Below are 14,117 nucleotides of genomic sequence, written 5' to 3'. Positions count from 1 at the left end.
AGAGAATCTATATATATATGTATGGATAGATATACTCATATATATGTATAAATGAGTCACTTTTCTGTATACCTGAAACTAATACATTGTAAATCAACTATAGTTCAATATAAAATAATTTTTTAAATAGGAAAAATCTAAAAGAAAGTAAAATTTGTATTTTTCTTTTTTCTTCCAGTTTTATTAAGACATAATTGACATATAACACTGTATAAGTTTAAGGTATATAGCATAATGACTTGAGTTACATATGTCCTTAAATCATCATTTCTATTTTTAAATTAAGGGTTTTGGGTAAGAATCAATCAACAAGACAACAACTAGGCAGTGATGTCTTATTACCAGCTTCGCCATGACCTTTTAGGACTATGTACCAATGCATGCTAATCCATTCATTCATTCATGCATCCAGTAAGCACTGACTGAGCTTTATTTTGTGCCAAGCCTGTGTTAAGCACTTCATAAACATTCTACCATTTAATCCTCATGACTACATTTACTAGCAGGCAGTACTGAGTGACCCTTTTCACTCACAAGAAAACAGTTTCTAAAGTGCAAGTAACTTGCCCAAAGTCACACAACCAGTGAGTAACTGAGCTTTCTGAAAACTATCCTTCTTTCAAAGCCCAGGTAGACTGCCACCTCCGAGATGCAGCCTCTCCACATGGCCTTTGCTTGCTTCAGCCCCTCAGTCTTGCCTCTAAGTGACTCTCAAATAAGAGATTTGTAACTGTCTTCTCATCTCTCTTTCTAACATTTGAGCATCTCAAAGAAAAGATCGATGCAGAAATGTTTTTTTCCCACCATTATCTCTTAGCGAAAAGCCAAGGAGAAAAGGAAAGATATAAGCATCTGAATGCAGAGTTCCAAAGAATAGCAAGAAGAGATAAGAAGGCCTTCTTCAGCGATCAATGCAAAGAAATAGAGGAAAACAACAGAATGGGAAAGACTAGAGATCTCTTCAAGAAAATTAGGGATACCAAGGGAACATTTCATGCAAAGATGGGCTCGATAAAGGACAGAAATGGTATGGACCTTACAGAAGCAGAAGATATTAAGAAGAGATGGCAAGAATACACAGAAGAACTGTACAATAAGGATCTTCATGACCTGGATAATCACGATGGTGTGATCACTCATCTAGAGCCAGACATCTTGGAATGTGAAGTCAAGTGGGCCTTAGAAAGCATCACTACGAACAAAGCTAGTGGAGGTGATGGAATTCCAGTGGAGCTGTTTCAAATCCTGAAAGATGATGCTGTGAAAGTGCTGCAGTCAATATGCCAGCAAATTTGGAAAACTCAGCAGTGGCCACAGGACTGGAAAAGGTCAGTGTTCATTCCAATTCCAAAGAAAGGCAATGCCAAAGAATGCTCAAACTACCGCACAATTGCACTCATCTCACATGCTAGTAAAGTAATGCTCAAAATTCTGCAAGCCAGGCTTCAGCAATATGTGAACTGTGAAATTCCTGGTGTTCAAGCTGGTTTTAGAAATGGCAGAGGAACCAGAAATCAAATTGCCAACATCCGCTGGATCATGGAAAAAGCAAGAGAGTTCCAGAAAAACACCTATTTCTGCTTTACTGACTATGCCAAAGCCTTTGACTGTGTGGATCACAATCAACTGTGGAAAATTCTGAAAGAGATGGGAATACCAGACCACCTGACCTGCCTCTTGAGAAATCTGTATGCAGGTCAGGAAGCAACAGTTAGAACTGGACATGGAACAACAGACTGGTTCCCAATAGGAAAAGGAGTCCATCAAGGCTGTATATTGTCACCCTGCTTATTTAACTTCTATGCAGAGTACATCATGAGAAATGCTGGGCTGGAAGAAGCACAAGCTGGAATCAAGATTGCTGGGAGAAATATCAATCACCTCAGATATGCAGATGACACCACCCTTATGGCAGAAAACAAAGAGGAACTAAAGAGCCTCTTGATGAAAGTGAAAGAGGAGAGTGAAAAAGTTGGCTTAAAGCTCAACATTCAGAAAACGAAGATCATGGCATCTGGTCCCATCACTTCATGGGAAATAGATGGAGAATCAGTGGAAACAGTGGTTGACTTTATTATTTTGGGCTCCAAAATCACTGCAGATGGTGATTGCAGCCATGAAATTAAAAGACACTTACTCCTTGGAAGAAAAGTTATGACCAACCTAGATAGCATATTCAAAAGCAGAGACATTACTTTGCTGACTAAGGTCCATCTAGTCAAGGCTATGGTTTTTCCAGTAGTCATGTATGGATGTGAGAGTTGGACTGTAAAGAAAGCTGAGTGCTGAAGAATTGATGCTTTTGAACTGTTGTGTTGGAGAAGACTCTTGAGAGTCTCTTGGACTGCAAGGAGATCCAACCAGTCCATTCTGAAGGAGATCAGCCCTGGGATTTCTTTGGAAGGAATGATGCTAAAGCTGAAACTCCAGTACTCTGGCCACCTCATGAGAAGAGTTCACTCATTGGAAAAGACTGATGCTGGGAGGGATTGGGGGCAGGAGGAGAAGGGGACGACAGAGGATGAGATGGCTGGATGGCATCACTGACTCGATGAACACAAGTCTGAGTGAACTCCAGGAGCTGGTGATGGACAGGGAGTCTTGGCGTGTTGCGATTCATGGGGTCGCAAAGAGTCAGACACGACTGAGCGACTGAACTGACCTGAACTGAACTGAAGAAACTAGGAAGTTAAACAAAGATGAATGTATAAACACTTGACCTCCACAAGGCCAGAAAGTATAATGGAGGATTTTTTCCTCTCTTTCTTTTTTGATAATAACAATTTAAATGGCATGTGAAAATTAACACAGTTAAAATTAGAGAGAAAGTGTTCCTCACCAGGTTCTGTGCTGAATGACCCCAGGTCAGGCCTTCCTTTTGCTAGGTGCCAGCCCCTGTGCAGGTACTGCCTGGCTCCAAGTCCACGCCACCCAAGGGCCAGGCCATCCAGTGCTTCCCAGTCCAGGCCCCACTGGCAAGAGATGCCTTCTGTCTTCACACTTTCTCCAGGTAAGCGCACTTGGCATAAAATTCAGGTAAGCCACACAAAAAGCCTTGTTCCAAGGATTAAGAGAGCAGCTGTGGAGAGGTGAAAATCCAGGACATAAGAATCCCGACAGGTTTGGATATTCAGGTTGTCAGTCCTTCCGGGTCCTGGATCCAAAATACAGACCACAAAACCATCCCTGTCACATTACAGACTAACATCTTTCCATCAAGGAAGCCCTTCAGTACCATTCCTTAAGCAGGAAAACCAACGTTCTTTGTTTTCTGAATGTTGAGCTTTAAGCCAACTTTTTCACTCTCCTCTTTTACTTTCATCTGTCTCCCAAACCTAGGGAAAGAGAGTTATTTGTTTGTATTTATTTAACAAACACCTAAGTAATACTTAAGGAATCCCACACAAATGTTCTATGCAGTTTATGAACATTAGCTCATTTCATTCTCAGAATAATTCTAGCAGACATTTTCCTGATTTTACAGGCAAGGCACCATTTTTGAAGCATACAGAGGTTACAACAGGTGGTCGAGGTCACACAACTAGAAATCAGTAAAGCCAAAATATATACCTAAGCTATCTGGTTTTAGAGTTGATTCTTATAATCACCACAGTATGCTACCTTATATTTTAAAATAATATTTGTTTATGTTCTTTTTTGAAATTGTATTGGAATATAGCTAATTTACAATGTTGTGTTAGATGCAGGTGTACAGCAAAGTTACACATATATTGGATTGTCCAAAGAGTTCATTTGGGTTTTTCCCTAACATCTTACGAAAAACCTGAACAAACTTTTGGCTGACCCAATACATATATTCACTCTCTTTTTAGATTCTTTTCCCAATTCAGAGTATTGAGTAGAGTTTCCTGTGCTATATAGCACGTTATTTTTAGTTATCTATATTATATAGATAACTGAGTTCTGACTCCTCCTGTCTGGCTTTCAAAGCCCAGTGGTCCCATCTCTCATCTGCTCCTCATGACTTTGCTCTCCTACACGTACCTTTTAGCCAAGTCAAGCCCATCTCTCAGTGCATAGAGACCACCCCACGGGAACTTCCCCAGAAGCCACAGCTTCTTTGAGTTTCCTTGCAGCCAGATTACTCCTCCGAACTGGGTCAGTTTTCAGTTATGCACAAACGAACTCTGACTTGGATGCTCACTCCACTTCTTGTCTCCATACATCTGCACCTCCTGAGACAGACTGTCGGGCGGGCCTGTCTCCTTGTGCGCACCCTTCTCAGTCCCTTTGCTCTCCGTACTCCTCCGTGCTGGCCCCACGTGCGTCTTTTCCTTCTCTTCTTCTACCGTAGCTGCGGAGGGTCAGGTCAGTCTTACTCACCTGTTCATATCGCGTCATCACTGGCCCTCTCATGGCTCTCATTTTATTCACCTTTATCTCTGCATCTCCATCTCTGTCTCATTCTCCTCCATCTTATACGGTAAATGGTTAGGCAAAATGACCATGGTTGTTTTAGATTCTCCCTGCTTTCGCTATGCTTTTAAGACCCAGGGATAGTGCACTCGGTACATCAATTTAACTGCTGTTTGCACAGCCACCCCACTGAAACATCCACTCTCCCAGGTGGATACTCAGGTTCTCTCCAGCTTCTGGTCATTACAAATATTGCCACAATTAACACCTTGTACAAGTCCCTTGACGGAGCTGAGCAAAATTTTCTTTGGTATACATACACTTAGGAGCAGAACTGCCGAGGCAGAGATGTGCAAGCCCTTAATGCAAATAGTGCCCGATTCTCTCTAGAATCTTTGCCACCCCTGCCAGCACTTCCCCAGCTTTGTACTTATTGCCAGTGCAATAGGCCTTTAATGCCAAAGAAACACCTCGGGAAACTTTGAAATAATACAGAAATAAAACAAAACAAAAATGTCCAAGCCCCACCCAGAACATGTGGATTCAAATCTCTTAGGGTAGGGCTTAGGTGGTGTCTCTGTTTTTGTTTTAAATCTTTCCAAGTGATTCTAAAGTAGTCAGGATTGAGAATCGCTGGTATAAAGGGCTCTTGTATTATTTTAATTTACTTTTTTCTCTGCTTGCTTATGATTTTGAGTATCTTTTCATATACTTGTTAACCTTTGCAAGTTCTTCTTTAGGAAATTGCTCTCCAGCACATCTGCATGGTTCAAAGTAGATTTAACTGATGTTCAGGTACAGGCTGGGACAGGCAGTACCCTCCGATGGGGCTTTCTTGGCCGACCAGGGCCAGCTGCTGGGAGATGCGCTTCACAGCAGTCATGGTAGAAGCTCTGACTGGTGTCCTCACTGACTGGCAGTTGATCAAAAACAGTTACTGTCCCTGCCCAGGCATGCTCTGTGAGTAGCTCCTGGGCCAGCTTTGCGGCAAAGGACTCAAGTGAGCTGGCAAAGTTATCATCATCCATGCTTCTAGCAGCTAAGCCGGATAGCTTGGGGCTTTGAATGCATGCAACACCTAAGACTGGGCTGGGGACGTGCGCAGAGACTCAGACTCAGGATGCAGTCACTGTGCAGCGTGGAGGCAGTGCAGGCAGGCGAGATTCACTTTGTTCTTCATCTGAACTCTTAGGGAGGAAATATACTAAGGGCTCTGTGTCTGTAACCCCGCAAAGCCAAGAAACTGCAAGGGTCTAAGGTAATGTCTGAGACCTGGCCCCCAAATGACTCTAATATCTTTTAAAGTAACAATTCAAACTGCAGTAGGACTCACATAATTCTGTATCAATTACAGTAAATGTGGGGTGTGACTATATTTTAATGTAATATGAGGTCAGGTGGGAACATCAAAAGCATGAATGCCTCTGGGATATACAGGTCTGAAAATGGTCCTAGAAACCTAAGAAGGTATCAGAGTGACACTTGCTGCTGCTGTTAAGTCGCTTCAGTCATGTCCAACTCTGTGCGACCCCATAGACGGTAGCCCACCAGGCTCCCCCATCCCTGGGATTCTCCAAGCAAGAACAGACACTGGAGTGGGTTGCCATTTCCTTCTCCAATGCATAAAAGTGAAAAGTGAAAGTGAAGTCGCTCAGCCATGTCTGACTCGTAGCGATCCCATGGACTGCAGCCTACCAGGCTCCTCTGTCCATGGGATTTTCCAGGCAAGAGTACTGGAGTGGGGTGCCATCACCTTCTCTGAGAGTGACACTTCGGCACCAACTTTTCTATGTCTCTGGAACTCAATTTGTCAGCTAAAGAGAGAGTGTAAAATGTATTTTAATAGCACCCGTGCTGTAAGCCATCATGGGTCTCAGCCAGGCTGCACATCAGAATCACTTGAAGCACTTCTAAAACTCTCACTGTGGGTGCTCCCTGCCACCCCAGTTATGTAAGTATCTCTGGAAGTGGCTCAGAGAATCAGTATATGACGAACAGTGAGAGGTGCTGATTTTGAGAACACCTTCCTCGTTCTCTCTTTGCATGTTCTTAACTTCACCTTACCAGTCTCCTGAGAAGCCTGTATGCAGGACAAGAAGCACCAGTTAGAACTGGACATGGAAAAATGGACTTGTTCAAAATCGGAAAAGGAGTCTTCAAGGCTGTATATTGTCACTTTGCTTATTTAACTTATACACAGAGTACATCACACAAAATTCTGGGCAGGATGAAGCACAAGCTGGAATCAAGACTGCCAGGAGAAATATCAACAACCTCAAATATGCAAATGATACCACTTTAATGGCAGAAAGTGAAGAGGAACTAAAGAGTCTCTTGATGAGGGTGAAATAGGAAAGCAAAAGAGCTGGCTTAACTCAACATTCAAAAAACCAAGATCATGGCATCCAGTCCCATCACTTCATGGCAAACAGATGGAGAAAAAGTGGACACAGTGACAGATTCTATTTTTTGGGGCTCCAAAATTACTGGGGATGATGACTGCAGCCATGATATTAAAAGACGCTTGCTCCCTGGGAAAAAAGTTATGACAAACCTAGTTGTTGTTGCTGTTGTTGTTCAGTTGTCCAGTTGTGTCTGACTCTTTGCAACCCCAAGCCTGCTGCACACCAGCCTAGGCAGTGCCTTATAAAATAGAGACATCACTTTGCTGATAAAGGTTCATATAGTCAAAGCTATGGTTTTTCTGGTAGTCATGTACAGATGTGAGAGTTGGACCATAAAGAAGCCTGAGTGCCAAAAAAGTGATGCTTTCAAACTGCAGTGCTGGAGAAGACTCTTGAGAGTCCCTTGGACAGCCAGGAGATCAAACCAGTCAATCCTAAAGGAAATCAATCCTGAATATTCACTGGAAGGACTGATCCTGAAGCTGAGGCTCCAAAGGGCCACCTGATGTGAAAAGCCAGTTCATTGGAAAAGGCCCTGATGCTGGGGAAAATTGAGACCAGGAGAAGGGGACGACAGAGGATGAGATGGTCGGATGATATCACTGCCTCAATGGACATGAGCTGAGCAAACTCTGGGAGATAGTGAAGGACAGGGAAGTCTGGCGTGCTGCAGTCCCTCGGGTCTCGAGTCAGACACAACTCAGCGACTGAACAACAACAAACCATAAGTTTATATTTTACATCTGTGACTCTATTTCTGTTTTTTAGATGAGTTCATTTATACCATTTTAGATTTCACATATAAGCAATATCATATGGTATTACTCTTTGACTTATTTTACTTACTATGATAATCTCTAGAAGGTCTGTCCATATTGCTGCAGATAGCACTATTTCATTTGTATGGCGAAGTAGTATTCCATTGTATAGCTCTGTACCACGTCTTCTATATCTGTTCCTCAGCTGATGGACACTTAGGTTGCTTCCCCGTCTCAGCTACGGTAAACAGTGCTGAAACAGTGCTCCAACAAACACTAGGGTGCATGCATCCTTTCAGATTATGGCTTCTCCAGATATATGCCCAGGAGTGGGATTGCTGGATAATATGGAAGTTTTATTTTTAATTTTTTAGGGAACCTCCATTCTGTTCTCCACAGTGATTATACCCATTTATATTTTCACCAACAGTGTCACATTTATTTATTGTGTGTAGACTTTGATAATGGCCATTCTGACTGGTACGAAGTGATACCTCATTGTAGATCTGATTTGTATTTCTCCAATAATTAGTGATGCTTGGTATCTTTTCATGGGCTTTCTGGCCATCTGTATATCTTCTCTGTAGAGATGTCTATTTATACCTTCTGCCCATTTTTTTTTCTTTACATAGAGCTGCATGAGCTGTTCGTATATTTTGAAGACTAATCCCTTGTTGGTTGCTTTGTTTGCAAATAGTTTCTCCCGTTCTGTGGGTTGTCTTTTCATTTTGTTCACGACTTCCTTCCTTTTCTGTGCAGAAGCTTTTAATTAGGTCCCATTTGTTAGTTTTTGTTTTCATTTCCATTACTCCAGGAGGTGGATCAAAACGATACTGCTGTGATTAATGTCCAAGTGTGTTGTTCCTCTGTTTTGCTCTAAGATTTTATATGTCCAACATTACATTTACGTCTTTGATCCATTTTGAGTTTATTTTTGTGTATGATGTTAAAGAGTGTTCTAGTTTCTTTTTTTTTTACATGCAGATGTCCAGTTTTCCCAGAAACACATACTGAAGAAACTAAAACTGTCTTTTCTGTATTGTATATTCTTGCCCATAGTTTAGTTTTCCATAGGCGCATGACTTTATGTCTTTCTATCCTGTTCCACTGATCTATATTTCTGGATTTTTTTGCCAGTGTAATACCATTTTGATTACTGTACCCTTGTAGTATAGTTTGAAGTCGGGGACTCTGATTCCTCTGATCAAACTCCGGTCTCCTGCACTGCAGGCAAATTCTTTACCAACTGAGCTGCTACGGAAGCCTGTGGGTTTGTTATATACGGCCTTTATTATGTTGAAGAAACTTCTCTATTCCCACTCTGTGGAGAGCTTTTATCATAAATGCATGTTTACTTTTGTCAAAAGCTTTTTCCACATCTATTGAGATGATCTTATGGTTTTTATTCTCCAGTTTGTTCAGTTCAGTTCAGTCACTCAATGATGTCCGACTCTTTGCGACCCTATGGACTGCAGCACGCCAGGCCTCCCTGTCCATCACCAACTCCCGGAGTCCACCCAAACCCATATCCATTGAGTCAGTGATGCCATCCAACCATCTCATCCTTTGTTGTCCCTTCTCCCGCCTTCAATCTTTCCCAGCATCAGGGTCTTTTCAAATGAGTCAGCTCTTCGCATCAGGTGGCTAAAGTATTGGAGTTTCAGTTTCAACATCAGGCCTTCCAATGAACACCCAGGACTGATCTTCTTTAGGATGGACTGGTTGGAACTCCTTGCAGTCCAAGGGACTCTCAGGTGCTCAGCTTTCTTTATAGTCCAGCTCTCACATCCATACATGACTACTGGAAATACCATAGCCTTGACTAGATGGACCTTTGTTGGCAAAGTAATGTCTCTGCTTTTTAACATGCTGTCTAGGTGGTCATAACTTTCTTTCCAAGGAGTAAGTGTCTTTTAATCATATGGCTGCAATCACCATCTGCAGTGATTTTGGAGCCCAAAAAAATAAAGTCTGCCACTGTTTCCACTGTTTCCCCATCTATTTCCCATGAAGTGATGGGACCAGATGCCATGATCTTCGTTTTCTGAATGTTGAGCTTTAAGCCAACTTTTTCACTCTCCTCTTTCACTTTCATCAAGAGGCTCTTTAGTTCCTCTTTGTTTTCTGCCATAAGGGTGGTGTCATCTGCATATCTGAGCTTATTGATATTTCTACCGGCAATATTGATTCCAGCTTGTGTTTCATCCAGCCCAGTGTTTCTCATGATGTACTCTACATATAGTTAAATAAGCAGGGTGACAATATACAGCCTTGACGTACTCCTTTTCCTATTTGGAACCAGTCTGTTGTTCCATGTCCAGTTCTAACTGTTGCTTCCTGACCTGCATACAGATTTCTCAAGAGGCAGGTCAGGTGGTCTGGTATTCCCATCTCTTTCAGAATTTTCCACAGTTGATTGTGATCCACACAGTCAAAGGCTTTGGCATAGTCAGTAAAGCAGAAATAGGTGTTTTTCTGGAACTCTCTTGCTTCTTGACGATCCAGCAGACATTGGCAATTTGATCTCTGGTTCCTTTGCCTTTTCTAAAACCAGCTTGAACATCTGGAAGTTCACAGTTCATGTATTGCTGAAGCCTGGCTTGGAGAATTTGGAGTGTTACTTTACTAGCATGTGAGATGAGTGCAACTGTGCGGTAGTTTGAGCATTCTTTGGCATTGCCTTTCTTTGGAATTGGAATGAAAACTGACCTTTTCCAGTCCTGTGGCCACTGCTGAGTTTTCCAAATTTGCTGGCATATTGAGTGCAGCACTTTCACAGCATCATCTTTCAGGATTCGAAATAGCTCAACTAGAATCCCATCAACTCCACTAGCTTTTTTCATAGTGATAATTCCTGAGGTCCACTTGACTTCACATTCCAGGATGTCTGGCTCTAGGTGAGTGATCACATCATTGTGATTATCTGGGTGGTGAAGATCTTTTTTGTACAGTCTTCTGTGTATTCTTGTCACCTCTTCTTAATATTTTCTGCTTCTGTTAGGTCCATATCATTTCTGTCCTTTATTGAGCCCATTTTTGCATGAAATGTTCCCTTGGTATCTCTAATTTTCTTGAAGAGATCTCTAGTCTTTCCTAGTCTGTTGTTTTCCTCTGTTTATTAGCACTGATCACTGAGGAAGGCTTTCTCACCTCTCCTTGCTATTCTCTGGAACTCTGCATTCAAATGGGTATATCTTTTCTTTCCTCCTTTGCTTTTCACTTCTCTTCTTTTCACAGCTATTTGTAAGGCCTCCTCAGACAGCCATTTTGCTTTTTTTGCATTTCTTTTTCTTGGGGATGGTCTTGATTCGTGTCTCCTGTACAGTGTCATGAATCTCCATCCATAGTTCATCAGGAACTCTGTCTATCAGATTTAGTCCCTTAAATCTCTCTCACTTCTACTGTATAATCATAAGGGAAATTATTTAGGTCATACCTGAATGGTCTAGTGGTTTTCCCTACTTTCTTCTGTTTAAGTCTGAATTTGGCAATAAGGAGTTCATGATCTGAGCCACAGTAAGTTCCTTGTCTTATTTTTGCTGACTGTATAGAGTTTCTCCATCTTTGGCTGCAAAGAATATAATCAATCTGATTTCGAGGTTGACCATCTGGTGATGTCCATGTGTCGAGTCATCTCTTGTGTTGTTGGAAGAGGGTGTTTGTTATGACCAGTGCATTCTCTTGGCAAAACTCTATTAGTCTTTGCCCTGCTTCATTCCACATTCCAAAGCCAAATTTCCTTGTTACTCCAGGTGTTTCTTGACTTCCTACTTTTGCATTCCAGTCCCCTATAAAGAAAAGGACATCTTTTTTGGGTATTAGTTCTAGAAGGTCTTGTAGGTCTTCGTAGAACCGTTCAACCTCAGCTTCTTCAGCATCACTGGTCGGGGCATAGATTTGGATCATCATAATATTGAGTGGTTTGCCTTGGGAACGAACAGAGATCATTCTGTCGTTTTCAAGATTGCTTCCAAGTACTGCATTTTGGACTCTTTTGTTGACTATGATGGCTACTCCATTTCTTCTAAGGGATTCTTGCCCACAGTAGTAGATATAATGGTCATCTTAGTTAAATTCATCCATTCCAGTCCATTTTAGTTCGCTGATTCCAAAAATGTCAATGTTCACTCTTGCCACCTCCTGTTTGAGCACTCCCAATTTGCCTTAATTCATGGACCTAACATTTCAGGTTGCTATGCAATATGGCTCTTTACAGCATCAGACCTTCCTTCTATCACCAGCCACATCTGCAACTGGGTGTTGTTTTTGCTTTGACTCTGTCTCTTCATTGTTTCTGAAGTTATTTCTCCACTGATCTCCAGTAGCATATTGGACATCTACTGACCTGGGGAATTCATCTTTCAGTGTCCTATCTTTTTGCCTTTTCATACTGTTCATGGGGTTCTCAAGGCAAGAATACTGGAGTGGTTTACCATTCCCTTCTCCAGTGGACCACATTTTGTCAGAACTCTCCCTCATGACCCATCCATCTTGGGTGGGCCCACACAGCATGGCTTAGTTTCATTGAGTTATACAAAGCTGTTGTCTATGTGATAAGATTGGTTAGCCTTCTGTGATCATGGTTTCAGTCTGTCTGCCCTCTGATGCCCTCTCTCAGCACCTACCATCTTACTGGAATTCCTCTTACATTGGATGTAGGGTACCTCCTCTCCCCCACTCGCTGCTTGCCGCTCCAGCAGTGAGGTGTATACACTGTTGGCACTTCCCAGGTGGCTCAGTGATAAAGAATCTGCCTATCAATGCAGGAGATGCAGGAGACGCAGACTCAAGCCCTGGGTTGGGACGATCCCCTGCAGAAGGAAATGGCAACCCATTCCAATATTCTGGCCTGCAAAATCTCATGAACAGGGGAACCTGGAAGGCTATAGTTCATGAGGTCACAAAGAGTCAGATGCAACTGAGTACACACTATACACTAATCAATTTGTAAATATTGAATAATTTTTACATCCCTGGGAATAATCCCACTTGATCCTAGTGTATGATTCTTTTAATGTATTGTTGGATTTTGTTTGCTAGTGTTTTGCTGAATATTCTTGCATCTATGTTCCTCAGTGATCAGTTCAGTTCAGTTCAGTCGCTCAGTCACATCTGACTCTTTGCAACTCCATGGACTGCAGCACACTAGGCTTCCCTGTCCATCACCAACTCCTGGAGCTTACTTAAACTCATGTCCATCAAGTTGGTGATGCCATCCAACCACCTCATCCTCTGTTGTCCCCTTCTCCTCCTGTCTTCAAACTTTCCCAGCACCAGGGTCTTTTCCAATGAGTCAGTTCTTCACATCAGGTGGCCAAACGATTGGAATTTCAACTTCATCATCGGTCCTTCCAATGAATATTCAGGACTGATTTCCTTTAGGATTGACTTTTAGGATTGACTGATGATTGACAGTATCATCAGTGATTTTGGCCTGTAATTCTCTGTTTTGATATCTTTGTCTGGTTTTAGTATCAGGGTGATGGTCCCATATTCTCATTTTTATAGTAACCATTTCCTTGCTTCTCTTTGTAGCTTTATACATGCATGCATGCTGCTGCTGCTGCTGCTGCTTCTGCTAAGTCACTTCAGTCGTGTCCAACTCTGTGTGACCCCATAGACGGCAGCCAACCAGTCTCCTCTGTCCCTGGGATTCTCCAGGCAAGAATACTGGAGTGGGTTGCCATTTCCTTCTCCAATGCATGAAAGTGAAAAGTGAAAGTGAAGTCGCTCAGTCGTGTCTGATTCTTTGTGACCCCATGGACTGTAGCCTACCAGGCCCCTCCATCCAGGGGATTTTCCAGACAAAAGTACTGGAGTGGGTTGCCATTGCCTTCTCCATATACATGCATATGCAAGTCTAAACAACTTTATCCCTTCAATTTTTCTTTCCACAAGTTTGAAATTTTAATATTTATCCTGGAATTTACAACTTTTCAAAATCTAAGCTTATTCAAACACTTACCATTCTCTAAGAAAAGGCAAGAATGTTGAACCCATTAATTCCATTTCACCTCCTCTTGGTATATGTTCTATTGTTTCCCAGTATTTCATTTCTTTTCTGTTGAGGTGTTTCTTAATCTCACTGTATATTACTGTCACTGGTTTTACACAATTAATATTTATTTACATTTGCTTCTCTGTTTACCACTTTGTTTCCTATTCATTCTTGTACCTCAAACTTTCCCTGTAGAATCACTTTTATTCTGCCTGAAGTATATCCTTCAGAATTTGCTTTTATGAGGTTCTGTGAGTGATCAATTCTCTTAGTTTTTGTCTGTCTTCAGTGTTGTTATTTTGCCATATTTTTCCCTCTGATTGCTTTTAAGATTCTTACTTCACCTTTGAATTTTGATAGTTTCACTATAATGTGTGTAGGTATGAATTTGTCTTTATTTAACTGGCCTACATACTTCTGGGTGTCCTAAAGCTCTGGATTTATTAGTAAAATTTGTTGTTGTTCAGTCGCTAAGTCATGTCCAACTCTTTGCAACACCATTGATTGTAGCACACCAGGCTCCTCTGTCCTCCGCTATCTCCCAGAGTTTGCTCAAATTCATGTCCATCGAGTTGGTGA

This window comes from Capricornis sumatraensis, chromosome 21 (assembly GCF_032405125.1).
Source record: "Capricornis sumatraensis isolate serow.1 chromosome 21, serow.2, whole genome shotgun sequence".
NCBI lineage: Eukaryota > Metazoa > Chordata > Mammalia > Artiodactyla > Bovidae > Capricornis > Capricornis sumatraensis.
This window is presented reverse-complemented; position numbering follows the sequence as displayed.